The sequence below is a fragment of the Capra hircus genome, chromosome 19 (genome assembly GCF_001704415.2).
Source record: "Capra hircus breed San Clemente chromosome 19, ASM170441v1, whole genome shotgun sequence".
NCBI classification, from domain to species: Eukaryota; Metazoa; Chordata; class Mammalia; order Artiodactyla; family Bovidae; genus Capra; species Capra hircus.
This window is the reverse complement of record NC_030826.1, coordinates 59,032,364-59,048,823: the sequence shown is the minus strand read 5'-3', so window position 1 is coordinate 59,048,823 and position 16,460 is coordinate 59,032,364. Positions and strand designations below refer to the sequence as shown.

The 16,460-nt window shown below is 47.1% G+C and overlaps 1 long non-coding RNA gene across 1 annotated transcript; it reads left to right on the top strand.

The window, feature by feature from the left end:
- On the top strand, positions 485 to 10,847 carry LOC106503291. Its single transcript, XR_001296932.2, has 2 exons — positions 485 to 965; positions 10,660 to 10,847. It is a non-coding gene; the product is annotated as an uncharacterized LOC106503291 (long non-coding RNA).

The window sequence follows — 16,460 nt, the reverse complement described above, 5'->3', positions numbered from 1 at the left end:
GCGGACTCAGGAAAACCTCCAAAAGTCTGTCCCCCTCCCAAAAAGATGCAGAGGTGACTTTCTGGGATGTGTCAGGGACTATTTTTTAAAAAAGGAACCCCCCCCAAAAGTGCAGGAAATGTGATGTGACCTAAGCTGGGTGGCAGTTTTCTGAGCCCAGGGTTGACCGAACTGACTGGCCACCTGGGGCTGCTGGAACAGAACCCTGCAACTGGAAAGGGAATGCCTGAAGACCATAGCAACGGATTCCCCGGAGTTCTGATGGCTAGAGGTCTGGCATCAAGTGGTCAGCCGGAAGAGCCTATTCCACACCTCTGCCTGCCTTTCTCTTGTCAGCTCTCAACACTCCTTGGCTTCTAGACTTTTCACTTGAACCTCTGCCTCCACGTGTGTCTGTGTCCCATGGGGCCTTCTCCCGAGGATGCCAGCCATGGACTTAGGGCCCGCCTTAATCCAGTGTGACCTCATCTTAAGTAATCACATCACAAGAACTTATGTTCACGCAAGATCACATTCTATAGTTGCAGGTGGACCTGAGTTTTGAGAGACAAGGCTGTTCACCCCAGGCCATTGGGTCAAGTTGTTTTTTAAGTCCTTGTGGCATGTAGGATCTTAGTTTCCCTGACCAGGGACGGAACCTGCACCTCCTGCATCGAGAGGTGGAGCCTCTGGACCACCAGGGAAGAGACTGGACCACCAGGGAGACCCCCACTGGGTCAAGTTTCTGAGACAGCTGTTTAAGGACCAAAACATTCCTGTTTGGGGTAATTCCCAGGATTCTATAAAACCTAGGTGGAGGGGATCAGAGATGCAAGTACTGACAGTTGTTTGGAATCAACGAGATGAAAGCTCTTGTCAGAGGCCTGGGGAATCAGGAAGTCTACTGACAATCATGAGTCCTTTACATGAAGATTGAGAAATGGACGTTTCACAAAACCTGGCAAAGAGGAGACGATCGCTTTTGGGTGAGTAAGTGCCCCAGTCTTCTGAATGGACATTCTTGTCCTTTCTACCCTCAAACAGGTTATATGTGCTGATTTCAAAACTACAATGGTCCTGAGGCACATTGATATTTCTAGAATACATTTTATATCTATGAGAGAAGGGCCAGGCAGCCCTCAGTTTCCTGGTTATTTTTAGCAGTGTAGAAGTTAGAGCTAGTGTAGAAACCAGTACATAGTGGCTGGATGAGATGGCTGGATGGCATCACCGACTCAATGGACGTGAGTTTGAGCAAATTCTAGGAGATGGTGGAAGACAGGGCAGCCTAGTGTGTTTCAGGCCACAGGGTCGCAAAGAGTCAGACGCAACTGAGTGACTGAACAACAGCTTAGTGGGCGGGGGTGGTTATAAGCGGATCCCCCCTGACGCCTCAGCAGAGTTCCAGAAGGGAGAAAGCAGATGTGTTTGTTTAGCACGTGATTTGCCCAATTTGGCGAAAATGCGCTCACATAGTGAGATCTAGTGGGACATAAGTTTAAAAAGTTCTGCTGGGGTCAGATAGGGGGTGGCTTGGAATGACAGGTTAGGAAAGGAATGTGACCTTGTGTCTGTAAATCGTAGATAGTGTCCGAGGTCTTTACACAGAGGGGTGACAGGACCAGGTCATGTGATAGATTCCTCTGGGATGGAAAGGGATGAATGCAAAGCCGTTTCCAGGGAGGATCTGAATAATCTGTGTGAGAAATCACACGCATCTGCGCCAGGATGGCGGGCGTGTGCGGGGAAGCAAGACTTTCCAGGAAAAGTTCTGAATTGGAAGTCGTCGGTTTCTGAGAGAAAAGGAAAATTCAGAATTATTTGGACTTCTGGCTGGATGCTGATGCTGAAGCTCCAATACTTTGGCCACCTGATGTGAAGAACCAACTCATTGGGAAAGACGCTGGTGCTGGGAAAGATGGAAGGCAGGAGAAGGGGATGAAAGAGGATGAGATGGTTGGATGGCATCACCGACTCCAGGGACATGAACTTGAGCAAATTCCGGGAGATGGTGGAGGACAAGGAAGCTTGGAGCTGCAGTCCATGGGGTCGCACAGTTGGACACGACTTAGGGCCTGAACAACGAGAACTAGTTGGGCGGATTAGGTGATTAAATGATAGAGATGACCAAGGAAAAGGAACCGTAGGGAACACTTTGTTAGTTTCCTTTGTTTGTAGGTGAGATCATGCATTTGATCACGGATATATTGAATTTATGGTGCCAGCAAAAATCATCCATAGAGGGATGCTTAGGTGGAGGCTGAAATACAAAATCTGGACCTTGGTGGAAACGAGCGGGCTCAGAATGTAATTTGGGAGAGAGCCACAGGCAATGCGGATAGATATGTTCCCCAGGAAGCGGTGTGAAGGGAAGAGGAAAGAGAACCAGACTGAAACTTCAGCAGAAACCTGCGTAGAAAGGTGAACTGAAGGAGCGGCCGACTAATGGAATAGTTACAGACAGTGACCCACAGAGGATGAGCCAGAAGAATCACGCCATAGGAAACGCAAGGGCAATTTCCAGTTGCTTTAAATGTCCATGGTGTCAAAAGAACTGGACTTGACATGAGTTTTGTAAAGCTTATGGTACTTGTGCAAATCAGTTTATATAGCTTCTTGGTTTATAAAATGGAAAGTGAAAGTCGCTCAGTTGTGTCCAACTCTCTGCGACCTCATAGACTAGTCCATGGAACTCTCCAGGCCAGAACACTGGAGTGGGCAGCCCTTCCCTTCTCCAGGGGACCTTTCCAACCCAGGGATTGAATCCAGGTCTCCCACATTGCAGGCAGATTCTTTACCAGCTGAGCCACAAGTGGCGGTTGCTGGTGGTTTAGTTGCTAAGTCATATCTGACTTTTTGAGAGTCCATGGACTGTAGCCCACCAGGCTCCTCTGTCCGTGGGCTTCTCCAGGGAAGACTACTGGGGCAGGTTGCCATTTCCTTCTCCAGGGGATCTTCCGGAGCCAAGGATCAAACCTGAGTTTCCCGCATTGCAGGCGGCTTCTTCACCAGCTGAGCCACAAGGGAAGCTGTTATGAAATGGAAGCAATACCAACGTGAGAATTAAATGCAGCAGTGGATTTGAGAAGAGAACGTCCTGCGGTGCATTAAATGTTACTGCTGTAGAATGTTCGGACTGCTTGGAAACTGATAAGCGAGCACTGAGATCTTCGCACACCGGATGTCTTTGTGTCGGCTTGGAGAACACTTTCTCCAAAGTGGTCAAAACAGGTTAGAGCAGGCTAAGGTCAAGGATAACTTCTGAAAAGAGCAGAGGTAGTGAGTGTGGGCTACGCTTCTTAGACTTTCAGCAGTGGAAGGAGGGAAGAGCATGAGACTGTAGTTTGAGGAGGAAGCAAGACTGGAGGAGGATTCGTTTGCTTTTCCTCTTGAGGATTTGACTAGATGAGAACGTGTGTGCAGAAGAGCAGAAGTCTGGAGATGAATTATAAACCAAAAGGGACAAGAATGTGGAGACTAATAGGAAAGAAATTCTGAGATGCAGAGGTGAAATACAGAAAGATTTTCTAACAGAGGGGTTCTCTTTTGTTAGCAAGTTGAAATCGGAGAATTGAGGAAGCGAGGGATAAAACGAATGGAGGCTTCTGGTGGTGATAGTGTGTTTGAAAGGACTGTCGCTGGTTCGGGGCTGGGAGCACAGCCAAGAGACGCTCCGGGAGGTCAGAAGGCCTGGAGGGAGGAGGATAAAGTGAAATACCGAGACGCTTCCGCTGAGATGACGAATAGGTTCAGTTAGAGTGGGAGAGATTTAAAATATGATCAGGCACAACATTTAGATCAGTGCCTGATTTTTTTTTTTTTTAATGTGTATGCTTTATGGAAATGGTATCAGGTCTCCTATTTTTCAATTGGACGGGACTGGCGACTGGCCATACCAGGAAAATAGCCATCTGGCCTCAGGAAAGCCTAGGAGACACCCTGGCTGTGCAGGAGAGCTGACCAAACGAAGCAGGTTAAACAGAGAGCAGGCAACTTTGCCTCTTCTGTGATTTGCTGGAAGAAACGGAAGTGACCAGCCAGTTGTTATTAAGGAGAACAGGGAACAGGCCCACCAACAGGGACTGAGATACGAGAAAGAGGGGTCACCCAGCCATGAGAAGAGATGGTCAAGCACTTCTGGGGCATGTGTGCCCTTCAAGTCAACCCTGCGTTTTAGGAAGCCTGATGAAGCCACCAACCCTCCATACAGGGTTAAAAATATATACGCAAAGAGCAGGGACCACACCAGTCTGATAGTTCTGCGAACAGAGGCTCCTTAAGCTGAACTGCGAACCTAATGCTCCATGTGGGTTCACGCCCCGGGGGAACCTGGACCATCTCTCATCACCTTAGCAGCAGTCTGCTGCAACGTCCAGGTGCTAGGTAAACCTAACGCAGTTGACCTGAGTTTTGAAGGCACAGAAACAGGAAGGCAGTGTCTGCTTAAAATATTAATAATTGTTTCCAATTTCTGAAGAGTAAGTAGCAAGCTGGTGAGAATGCATCATCTTTAACATCAGAAACAAGAAATATCTGGGAACAGCATCAGCGAGGTGGCCCCAGTGGTAAAGAATCTGCCTGCCAATGCAGAAGTCCTAGGAGACGCGAGTTCAGTCCCTGGGTCGGGAAGATCCCCTGGAGTAGGAAATGGCAGCCACTCCAGTATTCCTGCCTGGAAAATTCCAAGGACAGAGGAGACTGGCAAGCTATAGTCCATGGGGTCGTAACGAGTCGGGCACAACCAAGCACATATGCACACACACACACACACACACACCCCACTGAAAAGCCCACCCTTCACACACACACACACACACCCCACTGAAAAGCCCACCCTTCCTTCTGCACAACACAGACTTGGGTTCTTGTTAGCTAAGCTCTGGTGTGAGTGTGCCTGACCCACTGAGACGGCACTGGCAAAGCTGAGAGGGCCCTGGGGCCCTGGGGTTTTGCCTGCAAAGTGATACATCTGTAGTTTTCCAGAGCGAGGTGAGGAAACGGAGAGGCAGGCGCTCAGGTTTCTTTCTTCTTTGTTCCTTTTTCCTTCCTGCTGGATGTTGGGAGGGATCGACCTGCCCCCGGGGATTAAGACATTCAAAGTGGCCGGTAATTTCCATAATCGGATTCAGTGATCAGATTCAACTCAAAATGACTAATCGGAAAGGATCAGAAGGATGAATGACTGTTCCTGAGCGGGCTCGAGGGGCTGGGGAGGAGTTTTCTGAAGAGAGCCCTTGGTGACTCCTTAAGACAGACTAAGTGCTAGAGATGGTTTGAAGGTGAGGCAGTTTCGACGGCTCGACGCCTTAGTGGATTCATTTCTATACCAACAGAGGGCTTCCAAGGTAGCATTGGTGGTAAAGGACTCGCCTGCTAATGCAGGAGACGTGAGACTGGGGTCGATCCCTGGGTGGGGAAGATGCCCTGGAGAAGGAAATGGCAACCCACTCCAGTCTTCTTGCCCATAGAACCCCACAGACAGAGGAGCCTGGCGGGCTACAGTCCATGGGTCGCCAAGAGTCAGACACGGCTGAGCTTCTAAACAACAGCCAGTAATAACACCCATGCTTCCAGTGTGTGGGCTAGAAACAGGTTATGGTGTCACACCAGCCCGGTTTCAGCTCTCCATCTGTCAACCTCTGTTAAGTCACTTAAACTTTTGAGCCGGGGCTCTTTTCACTGTTGAGTTTACAACAGAATTAAGAAGGCAGTACAGAGATTTTCCACACACCCTGCCCCACAGCTACTCAGCCTCCCACCCTATCAATATCATTCATCAGAATGGTGCCTTTGGTACCCAGGATGAACCCGCATTGACACCCTATAATCACCCAAAGCCCATAGCTTACATTAGCCTCCACGCTTGATGGTTACATTCTATAGGTACGAGCAAAAGTACCACGACATATTACTCACCCTACAGTCATACAGAATCGGGTCTCAGGACCAAAAGGCCCCGGGGCTCGGTCTATTCATCTCCCCTGCCCTAGCACCTGGTAACCACCAGTCTTGTCTGCGCAATTCTGCCTTCCCCAGACATCATTCAGGCTGGAAACATACCGTATGGAGCCTTTTCCCTAGGCTTCAGGACCACTGGCTTCATTCACTAGGTAGTGCGCATCCAAGGCTCCTCCTCGTCTCTCTCGGCTGGATTCCTCGTTTCTTTTCGGTCCTGGATGACCCTCTGCTGTCTGGGCAGACTTCACTCACCCTTTTACCTGCTGAAGGACTTCTTGGTCGCTCCCAAGTTTGGGCAATTATGAATAGAGCCACTGTAGACATCTTGGTGTGGACGTAGCTTAGGAAGTTACAATAATATAACAGACACATGTACACAGATTCATACATACATGCACACTCACACATACAGGCATATATACACGTACACGCATATACACCCAAATGTGTGTGTGGCATAGCGTGTGTGTGTGTGTGTGTGTGTGTGTGTGTGTGTGTGTGTTTGAGTGGGGGGTATATAGGTCAGAAATAGTATAGATGAAGTGAAGCAGAAAAACAGAATTTTTCCTTTAATTGAAAAAGTGTCATAGGCATTCTAACGTGATCTTAGGTATATATTTTAAAGAAAAGCTAAAAACAAAAACAAAAAAGAGAAATGACAGAAATAATATGATCCACTAACTTGCACCCAAATCTCATTACTCAGATTTAGAATATGTTTCTTCCCTACTCCTAAATTGGCTTGAGATTTAAAATGTGTGTGTATGCATGCATCAATACTAGAAATATAACATTTAAAAATAGTGGACATTAGTAACGGCACCCTAAATGATTGCTAGTAGGTTAAATATGATACTAAACATGAAGCAGATAGCAAATAAAGAAAGGTAACTATTAACTATTAATGGTGTTAACAATCTGAATTTTTCTCCTGTGTCTCATTTCTCTTTCCCTCTCTAGAAGCAATTGTTGTGGTGAATTTGGTTTATAACCTTGCAATCCACATGGAAGTTACTAATCTAGGTGCATTTGATCATATCTTGGTGTGTGCAGGTACTGTGCCTTAACATCCACAAAAATAATAAAATAACATCAATTCCCTTCTGTGCCTAATTTTTTTCACTCAATTTAGCTTTTGAAAACTATTCATTCGGACACATACAGGTCTTGCTCATTTCTTTTAAGTACATTTTTCTGTCATACAAAAATCCCATATTTCATTTGTTCTGACTCGGAGCAATTATAAGCAGGGTCATCACACGTATATCCTTTTGCACAAAGCTGGTCATTTGTTTTAGTAGGTTATACGGCCATAGGTGCCCTCTCAGTTGCTGGCACGCGCATTTGAACATTCCTTCCAAAGCGGTTGCACCAATTTATACTCCAGTAGTTTACAAGAGCTCCTGTTTATCTGCCTTTCTGATTATGACTGGTACTAACAAATGTCTTAATTTTGAAAGTTTATAAAATGGCATTTTGTTTTTGTTTGGATTTGTAGTTCCCTGACTACCAGTTAAACTGAACATCTTTTCATACTTTTTTTTGAACATTTGAGTTTATTGCTTTGAAAGGCTTTTTAAAATATCTTGCCTAATTTTTCTCCCGAGTTTCATGCCTTTTTAAAATGTGACTTATCAGTCTTTAAACTGAGTACTAATCTCTAACTGGTTTTAGGTTATGGTTTAACATTGGTTGTGGTGGCCGTTAAACAATTTCTTGTTTGTTTTGAAATAGTCACATTTAGTAGGCTTTTATTTTGTGCTTTAGAAGCCTTCCACTGCAATTATGTTTGGTATGCTTGCGTGCATGCTAGGTCGCTTGTGTGTCTGACTTTTGTTGTGTCTGACTTTTTGCGACCCCATGAACTGTAGCCCACTAGGCTCCTATGCCCAAGATTCTCCAGGCAAGAATATTGGAGTGGGTTGTCATGCCCTCCTCCAGGGGATCTTCTCAACCCAGGGATCAAGCTTGTGTCTACTGCAGCTCCTGACTTGCAGGCAGATTCTTCACTGCTGAGCCACCGGGGAAGGCCAGGTTTGGTATAGGTCCATGTTTTAACGGGTGTCAAACTTTAGCATTCATTCACTTGGGGAATTACTTAAAAGTAGATTTCCTGACCTTACTTTCTTAAAGATGAAGGAGTTCCACAGTAGGACTTGAGCAAAGTAAAATTAGGAAAAAAAAGATTCTCGTGCAAGGTGACTGTCAAATACACTCTGGAAACACTCAGGGGCTCCGTATAGGAATAACTCTTGATTAGAAGCCTAAAGACTACCTTCCACTGAATCTCCATTTTTTCTTCTTTTGGATAATCTTGTCGAAGCAGCTGTGAATCTGGGGAAAAGCATGCAGGTAAGTGTGCAGAATCGCTCTGATAATGATGAGGGAATACTGTCTATTTTTTTCAGTCCTTCCAAATATTCTTGGAAGAAGGAGATTTTTGAAGTTTCACCAGGCCAATACCCTTAGTGGTGATAAATTCACGCTGGAGCAAAGAGTGTCGGCAATTAAAGAAACTCCTGCTGAGGAAGATTTCCATTATTTTGTCCATGATTTCCAGTGATTTAAAAGAATTCCTCCAAACTCCTATCGAGAAATGAAAAGTGAGTAGCGCATGGAGTGTTTAAGACGTAGGTTTTTTAAATGAAAAATAGGTGAGGGACAGAGTAAAGCTGAAGACAACATTGTGAAAATTTGAGGTATCAGGAAAGATTTCATTTTTTTTTTTCTAACTTTAAGGGATTTAAGAGAGATTGGACCCAGGCATTTTTCTTGTTCTCAGCCAGATTTATTTCCCTTTTGTATTTATGAGCGATATCAAATGTTTTAATGTTGTGGATTTGTCCTGAATCCATTAATAAAGTGGCTTCCTGTCTTAGCTTAGGTAAGCTATTCACCTAATTTAGGAAATAACTGATCCATGTTTGGAGACAAAGCTCTTTTGTTTAAAGGACCTTAAGATTAGAATGACAACCGAGGGACATTTGACCCAAGGCCCAGAAAGTCCTGACAGTGGATTTTCTCTGTTTAGCACACAGCTGCAGCTGAAAACATTAAACCAAAAGAGAAACGTCCAGTGGAGAACAGACTTGCGGGCCCAGTGGGGAAGGAGAGGGCGGGAGGGATTGGGAGAGCAGCGCTGAAAGGCGCACATTGCACATCGCACAAAAACGGACGACGCGTGGGGAGCTGCTGTGCAACAGGGGGTGCACAACAGGGGGCTCTGCGATGACCTAGACTGGCGGGAGGGAGGTCCAGCAGGGAGGGGACATTCGGATCCCTGTGGCTGATTCATGCTGATGTATGGCAGAGACCCTCACAGTATTGTAAAGCAATTAACCTTCAATTAAAAATAAATTTAAAAAAGGAATTAAGACCATCAATAAATAAAGGAAGAGAAAGGCCCAGTGGAAACATTCTCATGGACCCAGCAGAGGTGGCAGAGCCACCAGAATCTTTCCAACAGCTTTTGTTGATACTCGGCAGAGGAATAGATAGACTCCCGTTGGGTGTTTTGGTCAGTTTTATTAGGAAGTTGACTCAGGCCTGCACTCCTCGCAGAAGCCAGACAGAGGGTAGGGGACCTACTCACAAACCTTTAGGCAGTGTTGAAAGCTGAGTCACTTCAGACGTGTAGATCCTGTTGCAACCAACAGAATATGCTTGCTTCTTGTGGACAGATACAGGGGCTTCCCAGATGCAGAGAGGAAAACTGAGATGGGAACTGAATAGCAAAGTGGAGGCTGAATGCAATGGATGAATAGCTGTGTGCAGGACAGGGCAAACACCTCTTCCCGCCCCTCAGTTATCCACCCCAATTCCCTGCTCTCCCCGCCCCCCCACCACCACCCAGCCTCACTCTCCTGTGCCAGGAGGAATCAACAGGACGTGTCAGGACCACGGTGCTGCTGTCGCTTAGTTGCTCGGTCCTGTCCGATTCTTTGTGACTCCATGGACTGTAGCCGCCCGTCCCACCCACCAGGCTCCACTGCCACTGAGATTTCCCAGACAAGAATACTAGAGTGAGTTGCCATTTCCTCCTCCAGGGGATCTTCCCAACCCAGGGATCCAACCGGTGTCTCCTGCATTCATAGGGGATTTTTTTTTATCATTCGAGCCCGCAGAGAAACCCCTCAGGACCATAACCAAACTCAAAGGGCAAATTATATACACTTTTTGGAGAAAGGGGCACCCTAAACTCTAGAACAAGCATTTCCTTTGTACTGAGAATGATTACAATGGTGTAAAACTTGACAGTGTTGAAAGATATACCGCCTATCTTTGCTGAATTCCAAGCTGATGTTAAAGACCGCGCGTGTGTTTTACAATGTCGGTGTGATTCAACCAAGCGGCAAAAGCCCATCCAAATGAACAACATCACAGAGTCTCGAAGCCCTCGAAAATACATGCAGACGTTTGTCGCGAGCCTTCATAAAGCACAAGAGGAAGAAACGTGAAAGTCTTAGTCGCTCAGCTGTGTTCAGATCTTTGCGACCCTGTGGTCTGTAGCCCGCCAAGCTCCTCTGTCCGTGGGATTCTCCAGGCCAAGAATACTGGAGTGGGTTGCCATGCCCTCCTCCAAGGAATCTTCCCGACCCAGGGATCGAACCCTTATCTCCTGCATTGCAGGCAGATTCTTGACCATCTGAGCCATATAATTTCTGTTTAATAACTCACCGGTTGGCAGAAAATATTTCAGTGATTTTTTTTTTTTTCTTCCAGGAACACAGAGAGCCAGGGTGGTTAAATGAAGATTAAAACTTAGGGGCTCTGACTCCATTCTGGCCAGCATGTATCATAGCATCACATACGGCCACGTGTCTCTCCTTGCCCCTGAACTTTGACAGTAAATATTTGACTGATTTGACTGGTGAGGAGGACCTGAACAGTAAATATTTTACAAGGGGAAATGGGAACTCCGTGTTGCTCTGTCCTTCTCTCACATTAAACATATTCGTTTATATTAACTGGGAACCAGGTAATTCTCTGTTTGCCCCATCAATAATTAGTCATCGTTTTGAATCCTAAATCCTGCTTATATCGCAAATAGGACATACTTTTCTTTCTTCCTTCCTCCCTTTCTTTCTTTCTCCAGCTTGGGATAAATCTGCAAATCCACTCCTGGGACACTGGAAGCCTCAGAAAATGCACAGTGCCAGTGGATAATTCATCCTCTGATAACGAGGGCATCGACCGTCATTTTTTCCTCTCCTCCTGCCATCTTTCTTTAAGTGACTTATCAAGTGAGAGCCTGGGCTGGGCAGCTGGCGTTGAGAGTGTTTGCGGACCCTTCCCTCGTGGCCTCTGGGGGCCGACAGCTGGCTTTCATTATGCGTCAGACTGCGAAGCACACCAAAAAGAAAGTGGTTGAGATGAATAAGAAGGGAGCTCGGGTGAGGCTGCGGTTTGTTCCTGGGGGTGTCAAGGTGAAGAATCCATCCTGCTCTTCAGACCACTGTAAACTTAATCCATTTCATCATACACACGAGTGAAATTCAGCAGTGTTTTCTTAAGAATCTGTGTCGCTTTTATTTACTGTGGGAGAGGCCCCGGGTCTTTCTTCTTGCTTTCCTAGAACACTAATGCACTTTATATGTCCTTTAATCTCAGTTCCAGTTCTGTCAATATTTGAGCTTATCTTAAAACGAAGAACTCCAAAGGAGGTCAAAGAAAGTCAATTCTCACTCCGGAAGGCAAATACCAATTATTTCATTAAACGTCCAGATCACAAAGCGCCCCGTGGACCAGACTTTGATCCAAACAAGAGGGTGCAGGCTGCCCCAAATCCTTCCTTTTGTGATGAACGCTTAAAAACTCCCAAGTTCTCTAATATGGGGCTCATGAAATTCAGTGACAAGAAACGGTACCATCTCTGCACGTGTTTCTGGAGTGTCTACTCCTGATGGAGAGAGATGGGAAGCCGGGGCCTTGCACTGAGCCCGGGTTGGTCTGCTCTGTATCCCTGATAAACACCCCTGGGAAGAGTCGTGCACCAACTCCCATCTCCCACGAGCCAAGCAATCCGCATCACCCGCGATCCTTCGCACCGTGATGCAGACAGACGTGCAGGCTCAGGGGCAGTGCATGACTAGGAGCTCCGCCAGACTCATCAGCCTTGTCCGTGTATCTGAACAGGTATATAGTTTCCCACAAGCTTCTGTTAGGGGAGCCACACTGCCAGAAACTGCCCACCCGGGCCAGACACCATCGTAACCATCTGCGTGAGTTATTTCACGACAGTAGGTCCTGGAAAGGAACATGGGACTGACAAGCCACCACCAACCAGAAAAGCTCCAGAAGGGTCAAAAGGGGACTCCGCGTATCCTACCACCTCCCAGAGTCCTTCTCGATGGCATCCATCTCGGCGGCACAAGGCGTGCACCCCCAGGAAGGACTTTCGGTCATAACGATTGGGCAAAGACAACCCGGAATCTAAACCCATCACCACAAACCCTGAGACCGTGAGCCACGTGGGGAGCCTCCTGGGTTCCCTCGCCCTCCTGCCTCCTTCTGGGAGCCCCTTCCCAGTAAAGGCTCTTCTTTGTCAGTGCGTGTGTCTCCTCGGACAATTTATTTCCAAATGCTGGACAAGGGCCCTTTGTGCAGCACTTCCAATTTCATAAACTCTGGAGATAACGTTCCCTTAATGACGGCGAACTCAGCCTCAACCAAGGCCTGGATAAAGACATCCTTTTGATTCACCTACTGTAGCTCTTCAGACAATAGGCGGGTGGCCAGGTGCGGCAAGTGGGTGTTCGCTGTGAAGGGGGCTTCCACACTCTATGGGACGAGAAAATACACGTCTACACAGATAAGCCCGGTGGCGCTGGTCGTAAAGAACCCTTGTGCCAGTGCAGGAGACATAAGAGATGCAGGTTCAATCCCTGGGTCGGGAAGATCCCCCGAAGGAGGGCGTGGCAACCCACTCCAGTATTCCCGCCTGGAGAATCCCATGGACAGAGGAGCTTGGCGGGCTGCAGTTACAGAATAGTAAAGAGCGCACATGACTGAAGTGACTTAGCACGCAGCACAGGGGGCAGGAAAATACACTCCTGCACAGACAAGCATTTACACAAACACATCCTGCTAAAAGCGGAGGCGCCCAGAGGTTTCTCACAGGCCCCCCGTCCTCTAGGGGGAGAGTGAAGAGACGCAAACATTCTTTCAGCCTAATAACCCAGGGGGCTGCTCCGATGGCTTCTGTGAACGTGCAGTTAGCCTGCAGATTCTACACTCCCGGGGCAGATTCCACACTCTGTCTCTCTTCTGTTCTCCTCCTTTGGACTGGGAGAGACTGGCTCCATCCTGCTGGGAAGCAATTAGCGCTGAAGATGTGACCAGAAGCACAGGAGTGGCAGGGGCCCCAGGGTGCGGAGCAAAGAGGAGAAAAAAAAAAGGAGGAAAGGGCCGCAGGGGAACTTAATCTAGGAGTCTGGAGCGGGGCAGCTTCCTCTGGGTGATGCTAATAGAACAGCTCTAAGGGGATGCCAAAGGTCAAGTACTGAGAAGCTGGATTTGCATAGAAACCTAAGCAGTCGAATCTAGAGGCAGGAGAGCCAGTGAACTGCCCCGCAGATGTTTCTGCAATGAGGCAACATCCTGTAACCCACTGTGCAAAGCCATTGGCCATTAGGCACCCGTGGCTGGTGAGCGCAGTCAATGTGACTGCGATTCTGAGAGGAAACTGGATTTTTCATTTAACTCATTTCGTGTAACTTGAGTAGCCATATATGTGGCCTGTGACCACCGAACTGGACAGTGCAGAATAGGATAATCACTCAGGGGCCCCACCTCTTTTGAGAAAACTCCATCAAGTCGATGCCAAGACATGAATCCCAAGGGGTTCCCTGGTGTCTTAGATGCTAAAGGATTATTATCAGAACTCCCCCAGCAGAGGGCATGGTGAGCAAAGGGTATGGAAGCAGATGCAGTTGACCCTCCATTTTTCTTCTGTGACCTTGGGCGACACACTGAATCAGTATCATCCTTTGTTTCCGAATTTGCCTAGAAGGTATTAACACACTCCTCTCCTCTGAGTGTCCTGATGATTAAATTAAGCAAGTTTACCAAACATTATAAAGGTGATTCTCCCCTCTTTGGCTGTTTCCGGTGTTTTCTTGCTGTTGTTTAGTCTCTAAGTCTTGCCCAGCTCTTCTGGGACCCCATGGACTGTAGCCCACCAGGCTCCTCTTGGCAGTGGACTTCCCGCAAGGATGCTGAAGCGGGTTGCGGTTTCTTCCCCGGGGGATCTTCCCGACCCAGGGATTGGACATGCATCTCTTGCATCAAAGGTGGATTCTTTGCCGCTGAGTCACTGCGGAAGCCCCACTTCTGGTGTTTAATCACATAGCCAATTTATCCCAGGGTCAGTAGAGACTCAGTATAATACAAATAAAGAGAATTATCACAGTAGAACAGCAACAACAGTAAGATCAGCTAGCAATTCATTTTGTAGTGTCTGTACCAGCTAATTAGCTTTGCTATAACAAAGAACTCAGAATGTAACGGCTTAAAGGAGAAAGGTGTTTATTTCTCTCCCATATTCCTGCCCCAAGTTGAGCGATGCAGGGTGATGAGGTCATTCAGCTGCAGGACACCCATGTCTCCCCTGTCGGGCTCCCCCAGGACCACCTAGGGCAGAGAAACTGCAGCTCTAGCCCAGCCTGCTGCCTGAGTCTGCGTACAGAAGCTCACTGGGATGCAACCACACCCCAGTGAATACGTGTTATCTAGGGCTGCTTTGAGGCTGCAAGCACAGAGATGGGAATTGCAGAGACTTCAGGGCCACGAAGTGTGAAATATTTGCTATCTGATCCTTTAGAGATGATGCTGGCAAGCCCTGCCCTAGAGTGCTCTGGTCATGGGCACCCTCAAGGCTGGGGCACAGGTTCGCCCTTGTGCCAGGGAGGGTACAGGTCAGTGGTCTTTAAGGAGAAAGTGAAAGTGAAAGTGAAAGTGAAGTCGTGTCTGACTCTTTGTGACCCCATGGACTGTAGCCCACCAGGCTCCTCCGCCCATGGGATTCTCCAGGCAAGAATACTGGAGTGGGTTGCCATTTCCTTCTCCAGGGGATCTTCCCCACCCAGGGATTGAACCCAGGTCTCCCGCATTGCAGGCAGATGCTTTAACCTCTGAGCCACCAGGGAAACCCAGCTCCTTTTAGGAGAGGCCAGCCACAACTCCACCTGCTTGAAAACAGCATTGGTGAACATCGGGTCACATGACAACCTCCAACCACTAGGAGACTAAAAACAAAAAAAGGAAAAAAACATAAACTCAGAGTGAGTCTGCGTGACCCACCTGAGTTCATTATTATTAGCTGACCACTTGTAACTACAAAGTGTTACCTGGCAACGAGATCATGTGATCAAGGAAAAAACAGGGAAGAGCTAGCCCTGGAGAAGAACCAGGATGGAAAGCAAGAGTCAAAAAAAATATTTCTTATGATTCAGTTCAGTCCAGTTCAGTTCAGTCACTCAATCGTGTCTGACTCTTTGCGACCCCATGGACCACAGCATGCCAGGCCTCCCTGTCCATCACCAACTCCCAGACTTTACCCAAACTCATGTCCATCAAGTCGGTGATGCCATCCAACCACCTCATCCTCTGTTGTCCCCTTCTCCTCCCACCATCAATCTTTCCCAGCATCAGGGTCTTTTCCAGTGAGTCAGCTCTTCGCATCAAGTGGCCAAAGTATTGGAGCTTCAGCTTCAACATGAATCCTTCCAATGAATATTCAGGACTGATTTGATTTAGGATGGACTGGTTGGATCTCCTTGCAGTCCAAGGGACTCTCAAGAGTCTTCTCCAACACCACAGTTCAAAAGCACCGATGCTATAATAGAAGACTGGGTTTCTTAGCTAATAAATGTTTATCAAACATCTGCTGTATGCCCTGCTTTGGAAATCCAGTGGTGAAAAAGCCAGGTGGTCTCTATGGGCTTTGAAATACAGCAACCTAATTAACACCTGAGAAGACAGTGTGTAATGTCCAAGTTCTAAGACTTACTTTATACAGAGAAGAGCACCTACAGTTCTGGAGCAATACGTTTCCTCCTGAGTGAGAAATCAACTTTATATTTACACAAACTTACATTTGCTTCATCGGTTTCTTTTCTCTTAAGTCTGAACTGGCACATTTATTCTTTCAAAGGCAAGAAATAAATTTCCAAACACAGAGTCTACATGTGATAGTTCTTTCCCATAGAGAACTTATAATCTAATTAATGTTTTAGAAACAGTATATCCTATCTACTGTTTCAGAGAAGCATTCCACAAAATTTATAATTTTGTAAGGATTTGGTCCCAACTGCCTAAGTCACTTCAGTTGTGTTCAGCTCTTTGAGACCTTATGAACTACAGTCTGCCAGGCTTCTCTGTCTGTTGGATTTTCCAGACAAAAACAGATTGACTAGTTTGCGACTGTGTGTGTGTGTCATGTCCGACACTTTGTGACCCAGTGAACTGTAGCCTGCCAGGCTCCTCTGTCCAGGGGATTCTCCAGGCAAAAATGCTGGAGTGGG